This window comes from Castanea sativa, chromosome 2, assembly GCF_040712315.1.
Source record: "Castanea sativa cultivar Marrone di Chiusa Pesio chromosome 2, ASM4071231v1".
In the NCBI taxonomy this organism is placed as follows: domain Eukaryota; kingdom Viridiplantae; phylum Streptophyta; class Magnoliopsida; order Fagales; family Fagaceae; genus Castanea; species Castanea sativa.
Window position 1 is genome coordinate 45,556,721 of NC_134014.1, and position 12,975 is coordinate 45,569,695.

General features: G+C 34.4%; 1 pseudogene; it reads right to left on the reverse strand.

Annotated features, from left to right (window-relative positions):
- Positions 1-4,611: 4,611 nt before the first annotated feature.
- LOC142625410 (putative disease resistance protein At5g66900) overlaps positions 4,612-12,975 on the reverse strand; it is a 36,689-nt pseudogene continuing 28,325 nt past the window's right edge.

The window sequence follows — 12,975 nt, forward strand, 5'->3', positions numbered from 1 at the left end:
AACCTTTCAAATAACAAAAATTGTAAAAATAACAAAAATAAGTGCACCAATGTGTAATAATATCATTGCCCACTTATATTTTTTCCCTTCACACATTCACACCTACCACACAATTTGAAATCACATTCACACGTTTTCCAATCTCATATCTCACTTTTTGCTTTTCAGCCTTTTTCATGTCTCTTTCTTCAATTCTCTCTCTCTCTCTCGTGAATATGTGCACTGCAAGAGGCAAGAGCAGAAAAAAAAAAAAAAAAAAGCCTCAACTCAAGCAGACAAATTCTTACAAATCAACTTTTCTTTGGGCTTCTTTGGTTCTTCCTCAACACAATATCGTAAATCTGATTTTTTTTTTTTTTCTCTTTTGAGCAAAAGGTAAGTAACTTAAATTGATTTTTTGGTTCACTGTGGGTACTTAGGCTTCACCACTTCATACTTAATAGAGCATTTTCAAAATCAAAATCTCTCTTCTTAAATCTGAAACAAGATCTCTTTTTTTTTTTTTTTTGGTTAAAAAACACAACAGTTGAAGTATTTATGAAGAAATGCTAAAACTGATTTAACCGGACTGGTTTCCGATTATGCCGATTGAACCGGTGGTTTTTACTGTTTGTTCCGTTTTTCTTTCATTTCCGGTTTTTACTAATAATCGGACTGGATTAAGGTCTGGTTCCCTGTTGAACCAGTTGAACCGGCCGGTCCAGTTCCTTGTTGAACCGGCCAGTCCGGTCTGGTTTTAAACTATGCTAATAAGGCAACAACACTAAAGTTTTTAAGGTTGTCTGGCATTGTCAACAACATCGCATAATTGGTAGCTTAAATTCTTCTTTCATTGTTGGATTTTTTTTCTTTTGCTTTGATTTGTGAATAATGACTTTTTTTTTTGGATGATGACTCTAAGTTCATTACTTTTCATATTGATGGTGGACTCCATTGGGTGCTTATTCTTTTTATTGCATTTCAGTGACATTCAATTACATAACTTTTTAATTGATTTGCATTGCATTTAAGTGAGATGAAATATTATATATATATATATATATAATTGTCATACAGTTGGTTCACTCTACTCATTTGATAAATAGTGATTAGCTTTAAGGTTTCAAAATTGAAAATGGGCTAGACTTCAACAAAGATGGTGAAGGCTCAGCGGGTTGAGATGATGCCTTTGGGATGAGGTGAGACATTAAGATGAGAAGTCAATAGTTTACATGAAGCGATATGGAATTTGAAATTGGAGTTAAATGCCAAAACCTGCTGGTAGGAAATGTGTAAATAAATAAATAAATATATATATATATATATATATATATATATATATATATATATATATATATGGGGGGTAAAAGCTATTGAATAAACGTTTTGGGCTTTAGGCCTGATCGGTTGGTACCAGTCTGTTTTGATCAAGGCCTTTAGGCCCACAAGTCAATCCGAACGGTAGTAGTCCGAGGAGTTGTTCGAGGAGGAGTATCTCCTCGGACAGGTCCAGCAATGACCCTAGGACTTGCTAAATGGGTTAGAGGCAGAATTCTGGAAGAACTGATGGGTAAGAGGGTGATCCAAGCACCCTTTAGAAGCAGGAACATGTGAGAAATATCCAAGGAAAAAGCTGCTACCACTACATTAAAGGCCCCGCATCTACCTCCCTGGCCGCATTAATGGGAAAATGACTTCTGAACAATAAAATTCAGCCTTCCTGCTATTATTTGAAGACTTCAAGGTGGTGGATGTGACAAGTATCCAAGGGGAAGATTTGTATGACACGTAAATGAACCAGTGAAGAAGAAGAAGTATATAAGGAAACGAGAGAGGAAAGAGAGGGGGATCTGCACTTTCTGCTGAGAAAAATAGGAACTAAGAATTGTAAACTTTGGCATAAAAGAGAATATTTATACAAATTGTCCTCGTCTTACGTCCGAGGTCTCTTTGTCATATTCGTTTATCATTTGCACAGATTGTGGCACTCTATCCTGTTAATCAAACTTCCAACATCTTAAACCTAGATTTCAAATCCATACTCTACAAATTTTATTGTATAAGGCTCATTGGGCCTGAGCCCAACACTTGTTTTTGGATCCGGGTATAATTGCGCACTTACAATATATATATAAAGTTGTATTCATATGAAAATCATTTTACTAAATTTAGTTGGTTGAATTCTAATTAAGATGAATGGATAGTTCAAAACACTGTGTAAGTGTGCATATGTATATATTTTTCCGTTTACTGCCCTTAGATGTTGTTACACATTATACTTATATATTGGTTGCTGCATCATTATGTCATAGAAGTCTTTCCAATTGAAGACTTAGTACTTCCCTTATCACAAAACAAAAAGACAAAAATGCAAGTTCTTTGTGATATAAATGTGAGATATCTTCTTCTCAAAGTTTGACTAATTGTCTTAGGTGAAACATTATCATGTAGTGTCATAGCTATCATTTAAATAATTAAATTCATGTGCAAATAATACAAAGAATAGTTTGACATTCAAGGGAATAAGCAAGAAGTCAACATTTGTTTTAAACATCATTTTCAATTCCTTTCTTGTATAAGCTTGCGACTTTTTAAATCAAATTATTTTTTACTGAAAGCCAATGCTATTACCCCAATCCATTCTTCTTACGTTGCCTTTTCTTTCTTTTTCTTTTTTCCTTTTCTTTTCTTTTGATTTTCTAAGGTCTGGGCGTGATAATTTTTTTCTTTTTTAAACTAGACATAATTTTTTTTTGGGACATAATTTTTATTTTTTTAATAGATTTGGGTGATTGCTCTTTTTTTGTGGTTATTTGTCACTTTTTTGTTTTAATTGGGCATCATTCTTTAACAAGAGTAAATTTATTCAAATCCTTTTTTTACCATCCCTCCACTTTTCCACTCCCAACCAAACAAATAGGAGAGAAAATAAAATCTTTTCTGTCCTACTACTTTTCCATCCTCTCACCATATTCTATCATTCCACTTTTTCACTCCTCCAACCAAATGGACCCTAAGGAAGCTGTTCGGGTATGCTAAAAGACATGAAAATAAGAGAGATGTGGAGGAAGTAAACTCTTCAAAGGGACCGCCACATGGCGGATTCTCATGCTCTCACACATGAGCTATTTGCTTTTATATATATATATATATATATATATATATATATATATATATATATATATATTGATTATTCTCAGTGGGGACTTGTATTCATCCTCAAACACCTCAACAATCTATGCATACTTAGTTCTCTCATGAAGAGCACTCTCTTGAAGAGCAATCATTAATGCTTCTTCTGAGACAATCGTGACTAGCACCTACTGTTGGCAATGTTATTGACCTTGATTTTTTTATACTTCCATTTGACTTAACATACTCAAACCTACAATAGTTTCCAAGAAGAAACAATTCTCGAATATAAAAAATTTGGGAAGTGATATCAGATATGGTGCGTAAACCACAAGAAGCAAACATGTTTGCTTCAAGAAAATAATTTTGAATTCGCAAGGTGATAGTCTAGAATCCACTAGAAAAGAGAGGACAAAACATCTGTATTTTTATTAATCTAAACAATGAATGCCTTAGAACATTCACATCAGTGTAACTATTTTGATATTTCTCGCCAAAAGCCAAAAATATATTTATTTGTTTTCAACTCTCTCTCTCTCTCTCTCTCTCTCTCTCTCTCTCTCTCTTCAAATCAAACCTCCACGGCTGAGCTCCTCCTTTATGGGTTTGGATTTTTTGGCTAGGCTCGGCATATGGGTTAGGTGGTTAGGTTGTGTTCGCTGTTGTTACTTTACCATCATTTGCTACCTGTAATGGTACCATTGGTGATGATTAACAAAAACAACTCTACTTGGGAGATTTTGAAGTCCAAGTTTATACTTTGGGAGATTTTGAAATTTGGGATGTGGGTGTGATGGTGAAGGTTATTGCTGTTCTTGGAGCTAGTCATTGACAAGCAAATTCCCCTTTTCTAGACCAAATTCCATGATCCAGATGATCTTGACAAGGGGGATATAAACTTAGAAAGTGCATTGGAAATGTAGGTGGCTATGTAGCTTAGGGTTTTTATTTTTCCTTTCTTTCTTTTAGTTATGGAAAAGAGAGATAGTGATTTGAGGGAGAAAATATACTTTTTTTTGGATAAATTTGGATAATAGATTAAGGAGATTGATGTAAATACTATTAAAGGCTATAATATGTTTAAATAGTATAAAATAAAATAAAATAAAACCTAAGGCTACTAGTAAAACACCCACAGAACCCTAATTTACACTAATCATGAAATTAGGTAGAAAAATAGTAAATTTGACCAAAAATGAAAAAATTAAGATAATTGCAAAATTAAAAACTACCATCTCTAAGAGACATCCTAGAACAAACAAAATCTTATTTTGTCTTTTAAATTAAAAGTTATAAAGGAAAAAAAGAAACTAAAAATGGCAAAAACACAGATTTCAAGGGCTAAAGAAAAGAAATTTCTCAAAAAGCAGCTTTGCACCTAGTGTCGTTTCCCTTCATGCCACCAATTTTCTCACAATTTTGTTACTATCGCTGATGATTTATGCTCATGCTTTTCTACTTCTTGGATTTTTTGCGTGTTGACTTACGGCAGTTTCTCTATTAATGGGAAGTTTGTGCTATCTCATCCACGTCAGGTTGCCAATTTAAGTTGATATCTTTTTCAGCCACCTTTACTTCAAGCTTGGTGAGGGATTCCTTAGCATTCTCCCATAACTTGGCCATCTTGTCGTCACATACCACAAGCTTTAACTGCTTAAGATTCATTATTGATTCTGGAAATAGATTACACAATCTCGAGCACCCTTTCATGTTGAGCACTTTTAATTTACACAACTCACCAATGTCTTTTGGTAACTCGCTAATGCTTACGCAGTCAGATATGTCAAGAATGGTTAACTTATCGAGGCTTTTGATTGACTCTGTCAACTCTGACAAATCTGTACAAGACCTAAACTTTAGCACTTCTAAATTTACCAGCTTTCCAATTTTTTCTGGCAATGCAAACAACTTATGACAATTGGTGATGCTAAGTTTTTTGAGGTAGACAATATCACATAGCCCAATAGGCAATTCCTCTAGATCATTGCAACAATCAATGTTTATCTCCGTCAAATTTGGCAACACATTTGAAACCTGGATAGTACAATTCTCAAAAGCCTTACCAATATTACACATAAACAAGGATATTTTCTTTAAACTCTTCAACAGAACAAGGGTCTTGCAAAGGGAAGAAATTGAAACTTTCACTAATTTGATTCTCTTTAGATTGTGTAGAGACCCCAAAAGTTGAAAATTGCTTAGTTCAGCATGAAAGATACCATAATTAGTGACTATCAAAACCTTGAGTTCATCCATTTTATCCACAAACTCAGGTAAGGTGTAATTCTTTTTCTGAAAATTCAGAACTAAAACCTCAACTTTGGGAGCTTGAATGTTGCACCAACTCCAAGAGAACAATTCATCTGCAAAAAGAATTGTATACAGTGTGACAGGCAATCAATATTTTGTTGTTTACATAGTGTATGTGTGTATGCGTCTTTGTTAGAGAGAAAATGTGCATACCAGTTGAAATAGATAATAAGCGAGCATTAATGAGTTGATGTTTGTGTTCTCTCCACCACATTGGTAGATCGTTTTCACTTATGTTCATAATCAGTCTTTGTCTCTGTCCTATTGGCTCCTAGCTGCTCTGATGCAAAGCAAGCTCTCTAAGAACATCATGTTGTGTGACAAAGTCATCATTGTAATATTTGTGCACCTCACTTGCATCTTTTCTGGTGAATGGGAAAAATTAGAAGCTTAGGACATATTCAAAATTTTCAGAGTTCACTTATGAAAAATATATGTTTTATTATTATCCAGCAAAATTAAGAATAAAATGACACAACCAAAGGTAATAAACACTATTTTTTGTTTACAATTATTGAAATCAAATGTCTGCCAGACAAGCAGCAAAAAGATATAGACTAAGAAAAGTTGAAATCTCCCTCTTTTCATGGGTAGAGTAGTTGGAATCTCTAGGTTGGTATAAGTTTCTTTCTTTATAGCTCTTTGTAGTAATCACCTTTTCAATTGTAAGAAAAATTCTAAATTGGCCAAACTTGTCGAATAAACCATAATACATAATATTAATTGCCATTAGAAGTTAATCATAAGAGCTATAACATATTACAACTAGCAAATAGTAGTAATCACATGAAGAAATCACAGTGCAAGACAATAATATTATAGAAATAAAAATCCAGCATACCTTGCCAACACAAGACTAGCTAGATTCAGAGTGGTGAGTTCTTGCAGATTGGCAATGGCCTGGATACCATCTTCATCTAGTTCATATAATTCTGCCCACATATCAATGAGGGCAGCAGCATAGATCCTTTGGTCTTCAGGAAATAAACCGAGGTCCATGAAACAGTCTTTGATGAAGAACTTGTCATTTGGAAATTCTAGGCCTTTTTGTAGTTGATCAACTAGCCCAATCTCAGAATTGCGAAAAAATTGACTAACAGGCCATTTCAATAGTCTACTGTGCCATTCCTCTGCACACCGCCCACGCAGTGAGCTACCAATCACTTTAAGGGCCAATGGGAACCCCCCACAGCCTCTTACTATCTGCAATTCAAGGAACCAACTTAACATAATTATTATTTGGAGGACACGAGGGTTATATTGGCCAAGTTTTTAATTATCTAAACCACACTAATTGTCCGGAAATATGAAAGCATGGTTTTAATGGCAAAATTTTTTCCCTTCTTTTAGTAAGTATTGGAGACAGTTGGGTTCTTAGAAACAAAATAAGCAGAATTAAATGCATGTGTGAGTGTAAGTATGGAAACATCATTTTGACAAGTATGTTTGGTATTATGCACCCATCCCAAAAAACAAAAAAAAACAAAGAATATATATCTTTAGTCACGTATTCATACCTTACCCAAAAGATAAAAGTACAAATAAAATTAGCATATTTCATGCATGCGTGCGCACACATATGTATATCATAGATTGAAAAATTACCTTTTTGATAACTTTTTCTGGAATGTTAGAGCTCTCATCTTGCAGGTCTGCTGAGTGACAAAACAGAGTCATTGCATCTTTCTTATTTAGCGGTTTGAAGTTATATCTAAAATTTTTCAAATCTTGGAAAAGCAGTTCTTGAAGTAACGATAATCTTGTAATTTGGAATATTAAACTCAAACTTTTCAGGAAGGGATTCCTGCCAGACATCATCCAGGATCAACAATATAGGATCAGGTCTAATTTTTTCCACGAACAGCTGCAATTGGTCGATTGCATTTTCTTCACTTTGAATTTCAAACTCCGGCTGCAAACCCTTATGACTAAATAGGTTTTGCACAATGACCTTCAGGTTGGGAGTTTTTGAAACTTTGACAAAGAGAATATTTTCCTTAAATGTGCCTATCCAAACACAATGTAGTTAGAAAGCTGCTATGGAAGCACATTTCATATCTCATAACATTTCACAGAAACACAAAATGTCCAAGTCATATGAACATAATTCCCGATCTCAATCCCAGCAAAAAGTAATTTTTTGAGAAAAGCCACCAATTGTGAAGATATGAGAATTGTTTTCCTTTTTTAAGCATCTTCTAATATGATATATTGATTAAAAAGGTAACAAAAAGTATGACTTGAGATATATATCTCAATTAGAGAATACATTCTGTCCGGAGGTGGCGTAAAAGAGCTTCTTTACGCCACCAATAATAAAGCGCCACGTCACACAAAAACTTTAAATTTAATACACCTTGTTCCACACGATTATAACCCACATAATATCCCAAAACCCAGGGATGTTCTTCTCTCTGATCCCTCTCATCTCTGTTTCTCTCTCCCTCTCATCAAAACCCAGCGACGGTCTTCTCCCTGCACCCACACCACCTCCGATCTGCCATCACCCAACGATGATGCTCCAACAACCGGCTGTGCATTTCAGTCACCCACCTCTGTTTATTAGATAAGGTAAAATTTTGATATCCCTTTCTATAATTGAATTTTTTTTCCCCTTCCTTGCTACAGATCACTGGTAACTGTAGTTGGGTATGGGCCTCTCTCATTTTCAATTTCTCTCTCTAATTTCTTTTTTTATTTTTTACTTGAAACCCTTTGTCTTGTTTTGTTTCATAACTGGGTTTTATTAAGGAGTGTAAAGCTTGATAATTTTTCTTGGGTTTGAAAACTGGGGTTTTTGGGTATGACCGAACGTGCTGTGATTGAATGGAAAGTGCCCTGCAGTTGAAAAAATTACTAAGAATAAATTCCAAATTTCAAAACATTGACAAAAGCTTTTATTTTTAAGTTATATGCTGATCAAATTTCATATAAAAGTTCAAAAAACTATTTTTGGAAGGCATGACTGATTTGAATGCCTAATGTAAGTTCTCTGTTGAATTTAACGCCATATGCAATTTTTTTTTTCTTTCCTTGATTTCTTGTTTTGGTCCAATTGGTGCTCCCTGTTGCGTTTATCAATTTACAACAATTTAGAGGAACTCATGCCTTAGCCAATCTATGAATCTTACTTTGTGCACATGTCTTGGTCAATCTGTTCAAAGGTTGTGTTTTTGCTTTTAATAGTTGTGATGTTGATTTAATTGAAGCAATAGATTTTGGAGGTAAAAACTAAAAAGTTAAAAAGCCAAATTGAGCAACTATATTTGACTTAGGAGAGAATTTGATCAGTGACAAGTGACTTCTAATGGTCTTTCTATAATTCTATTGGTGAGAAAAAGTAGTTGTGCCTCCTAAAATATGAGAAATTGAACAAAGATTTTATTTCCTTAAAGCTGGTGCAGAACTCAATTAGTCCTACTTGTTTATTGCTTTTGGAAAGATATTACTGCCATGTATTGTGACTATAAATTCATAGCAATTGATATGTACTGTGATTTCTTGTTTTGTGTTACAGGCCTTGGGTTTTGTGGTCAGTGAAGCAAAGAAAACAAGATCATACTTGTATTAAACTAACAACTAGGGTGCATATGGTGGCAAAGCCTAAGTGTTAAGTATAAAAGAGATCTTGCAGGAGAAGATGGAGAAACTTCCCAAAAGTTGAGCAAGCATTTGTAACCCTTAGTAGGAAGTACCATATGTATCTGATTTGTAGATTGCTTTCTTTGTTGAAAATGTGAACCTTGAATGGTCTCATGTTGAATTTCTTTTGCAACTTTTGTAGAAGTGATTAGAGGTTCTTATGAATTTAACAAGCGAAATTTTTGGTAGTAACTTTTGTAAGCTCGAGGTTTCTTTGTAATTGAGTCTAGTTGTGGTCTAGATTGGTGCGGGTCCTTTTGTTTTTCCTTGCTTCGAATCTACCGTGTTGGTTGGTTTTGTCTTGTTTCTTTGCCGCCGAATGAATTTCAGTCATATCTCAAAAAAATAAAAAATAAAAACGTATGTTGTTTCCATTCATGATTTGCATTTGGAGAATTTTTCTTTTTATGATCTTTTGCTTCAAAACAAGCTATGAACCTGAAATGTATCCTAATTCCATATATTCAAATGTACAAAGTATACTCAAAACACTAGTACACCGTTACCAAACCAATTGGTATATAAATAACCATGAGAGCATTTGTCCACAACTTATGTCAAAGATTACAAAACATGATTCTAAATTAGAAAAACAGCATCCTAAGCTAGAAAAATGGCTCGACTATGTGCACCATCCTATGTGCTCCACTTGCAACACTTCCTTATACAGTATATATGGCAAAGAATTTATAAGAAAACCACTTAAAAAGACTAATTTCACAGAAATTTAGCTTGAGTAGTAGAGATTTGAGTTCAACTGTAAATAAGCAGTCATGCAAAGATGGATCTGATCAATACTAAGAGGATTCCTCAAATAATCCAATTCTTGCAAACACAAAACTAGACCACAAGAAGAGATGATAAGAGCACCTTTTGTAAGCCTTATTATTTGACATGTGATACAAACATTTTTTTTTTTTTTTTTTTTTTGAGGTTAAACGGCAGAAATTTTTTTCAAAACAAAGCAAACTATACACTAGGAGCAAACTTGCTCAGTACAATATAAGACACCTCCGACTAGAAGGCTTTTGAAACAATATCAAATCTCTAGCATACAAGACATGTTCTAGAGCATATACAATATCTTCCTAGTCTACCATATATTTGTCTATCTATACAGAATTAAGAAGGAAGGGGGGCATTCCTCCATCCAAATTCCCTTAGAATTTCTCTTGAGAGATTCCTTTGCTATTACTTGAGTTGCTTGATTACATAAAGAATTTGTAAAACTAAAAACTTTTTTGAAGTGTGATGCTCTCCACTGGATGTCTTCAACCAATGTTCCAAAAGGGGTAAAGACATTTCTCTGGATTTTGTAGAGCTAGGAATAGATCAGTAGTCACCTTCAAGCATGAGATCATACAAACTCAAGTTAGCAGCACACTATATTAGTAAACTTATTATTTGACAAGTGATACAAACTGTATTAGTAACAAGAAAATCTATATAAAAGCAACATACATAGACTCCCTCTAAATAATTACAAGCTAAAATTCAAATTATTAACAAAGTCTACAAAGGAAGGGATACAAACACCACAAAATCTAGAAGAATACTAATACTATTACAACAAAAATAAATATTTTAGCTCAAGAATTGATAACTCAAAGCCATTAAATGTGTGGTTACTCATCTCTATCATTATTGTCCATATAAGCAAAGGGGTATCCTAATAAGAAACAATTACATATGAAAGCTCATTCAAATTGCAACTATGATCCTGATGATTACCAAACTCACATTAGGCATTCAAATCAGCCAATGTTCTGAAATTTGGAACTTAGTCTCTGTTAATGCCAAAACCAAGAGACCTATACACACATCAACTACAAGCAGGTCACTTTCAGTTCAATCAGTGCACATTCGGCCATAGCCAATATCCCAATTTTAAAACCCAAGCAAAATCAGCAAGCTTTATACTTAACAAAAAAACTTAGTCATCAGACAGATCAAAATTGAAACAAAATGAGATCCAAGGGTTCGGTAAACAAAAATAAAAACTAAAGAAAAAAAAAAACAGAGGGACCCTTGACACCAACTATAGTTACCACAAATCTATGGCAAGGAAGAGAAACAAATTAAAATGAATAAGCAGCCACCAAGCTTGAAAGACCAACCATCACACAAGGAGAAATTTAATTGGTATAGTATTTTCTTACCAGATGAAACAAAATTTCCCTAAACCATTGAAGACTATTAGGAATAAAAATACGTTCAAAATTTTGATATTACTCTTCGGAAATGTTGAACAAAGAGAAATCTTTACATATATAATAATAAAAAAATGTCCCAAAATAATTCTATTATAAATTTGGAACCAGATGTTTCTCTCTTATAAGTTTATACATGATAGCCAATGTAAATTTCACAATAATAACAAAATTAGAGGTCATAATAACTCAAGCATAAAGTTTTGCAGTAAACATCAGCAGATGTTCTTGGGAGAAGTAATAAGTTGGCCTATGATAATGATAGCATTGCCATCAAGTGCAAAACTGACAACACCTCATACCAAGCATTAGACATGCCTGTTTCCTGCAAAAGTATTGATCCATATTAAAACATCAATTCCATTGAACGGAGGAGGGATGTAATGACAACTAGAAATGAAAGGCAGAACAGAAATTTGAAAATTGATAGATTAGTCCTATACTCCTACCTCTGTGTCATCCTCCTGATTTACCTATACAAATTGTACCTTGTATTGTAGATGGCTTCCTGCAAATAACAGATAAGCGCCACTATTATGAATTATCCAAAACAATTAAAACATTCAAATCATAGTGGCACTAATACATGCTTTACCATCTTTAATGAGTCCTAAAAGAACAGGCAAGTAATCTTCCATAGCCCGCTGAAGATCAGCTAAGGTTGAACCTCCTATAAACAACAAAATTATCCAATGTTTCAATAACTGAGGTCTCACAATTAGTAAACCAATATCAAGTTTTTTCTATAACGATCACCCAATGAATGGGAGAAATCAACAGGTTTAGGAATCTGAAAACCAGGAACATACATAGAAACATCCCCAATATTCCCAGGCCTCCTCAAGAACATCCTTTCCAAATAACGTTACTGTGCAAATGATTTCGTTAGTTGGCTGGGTTTGGAAAGTATGTGGGAAACTAACAACTCGAGTTTTAGAAACTCGAGATTTAATTAAAACTCGAGTTTTTAAAACTCGAGTTGTCGTGTTTGTTCTTCGATTACGTGGACAAAGTTTCCACCTGGAGGAATTTAGCCACGTAGAAATCGAGTTTATAAGACTCGAAATATGAATTAAAAATCAAGATTTTAAAACTCGAGTTATTGGGTTTGACGGAATTTAGCCACGTAGAAATCGAGTTTATAAGACTCGAAATCCACACAATTTTCCCCCACTTTACCTTTCAAACGCGTAACTGAAACACTCTCAATCTCTCAACTCTCAGTACTCTCAATCTCTCAACTCTCAGTCTCTCAACTCTCAGTCTCTCAACTCTCAGTACTCTCAATCTCTCAATCTCTCAACTCTCAGTCTCTCAACTCTCAGTCTCTCAACTCTCAGTACTCTCAATCTCTCAACTCTCAGTCTCTCAAACGCTCTCTCTGAATCTGTCACTTTGAAACGCTCTTTCTCCTCTTTCAGAACCCTCTCTCTCTCGCTTCTCAGCTGCTGCTACACCGACCGCTGCTACACCGACCGCCGGTCCGCCGTAACACCGCCGGTAAGCCTCTCTCCCTTCTCTCCATTTCCTTTCATCTTTCTTTTCTTTGCTCCATCTTTTCTTTGATCTTTGGTACCAATTCTGGGTTGTGAAAATTTGTGGGGGGCAATTAATGTGGGTAATGGGTTTGTGAACATCATAGGTGTGAGAAATTAGGTCTAGTTTTAAGAGGCCAATGCTGAGCTTGATACTTATTGATGAA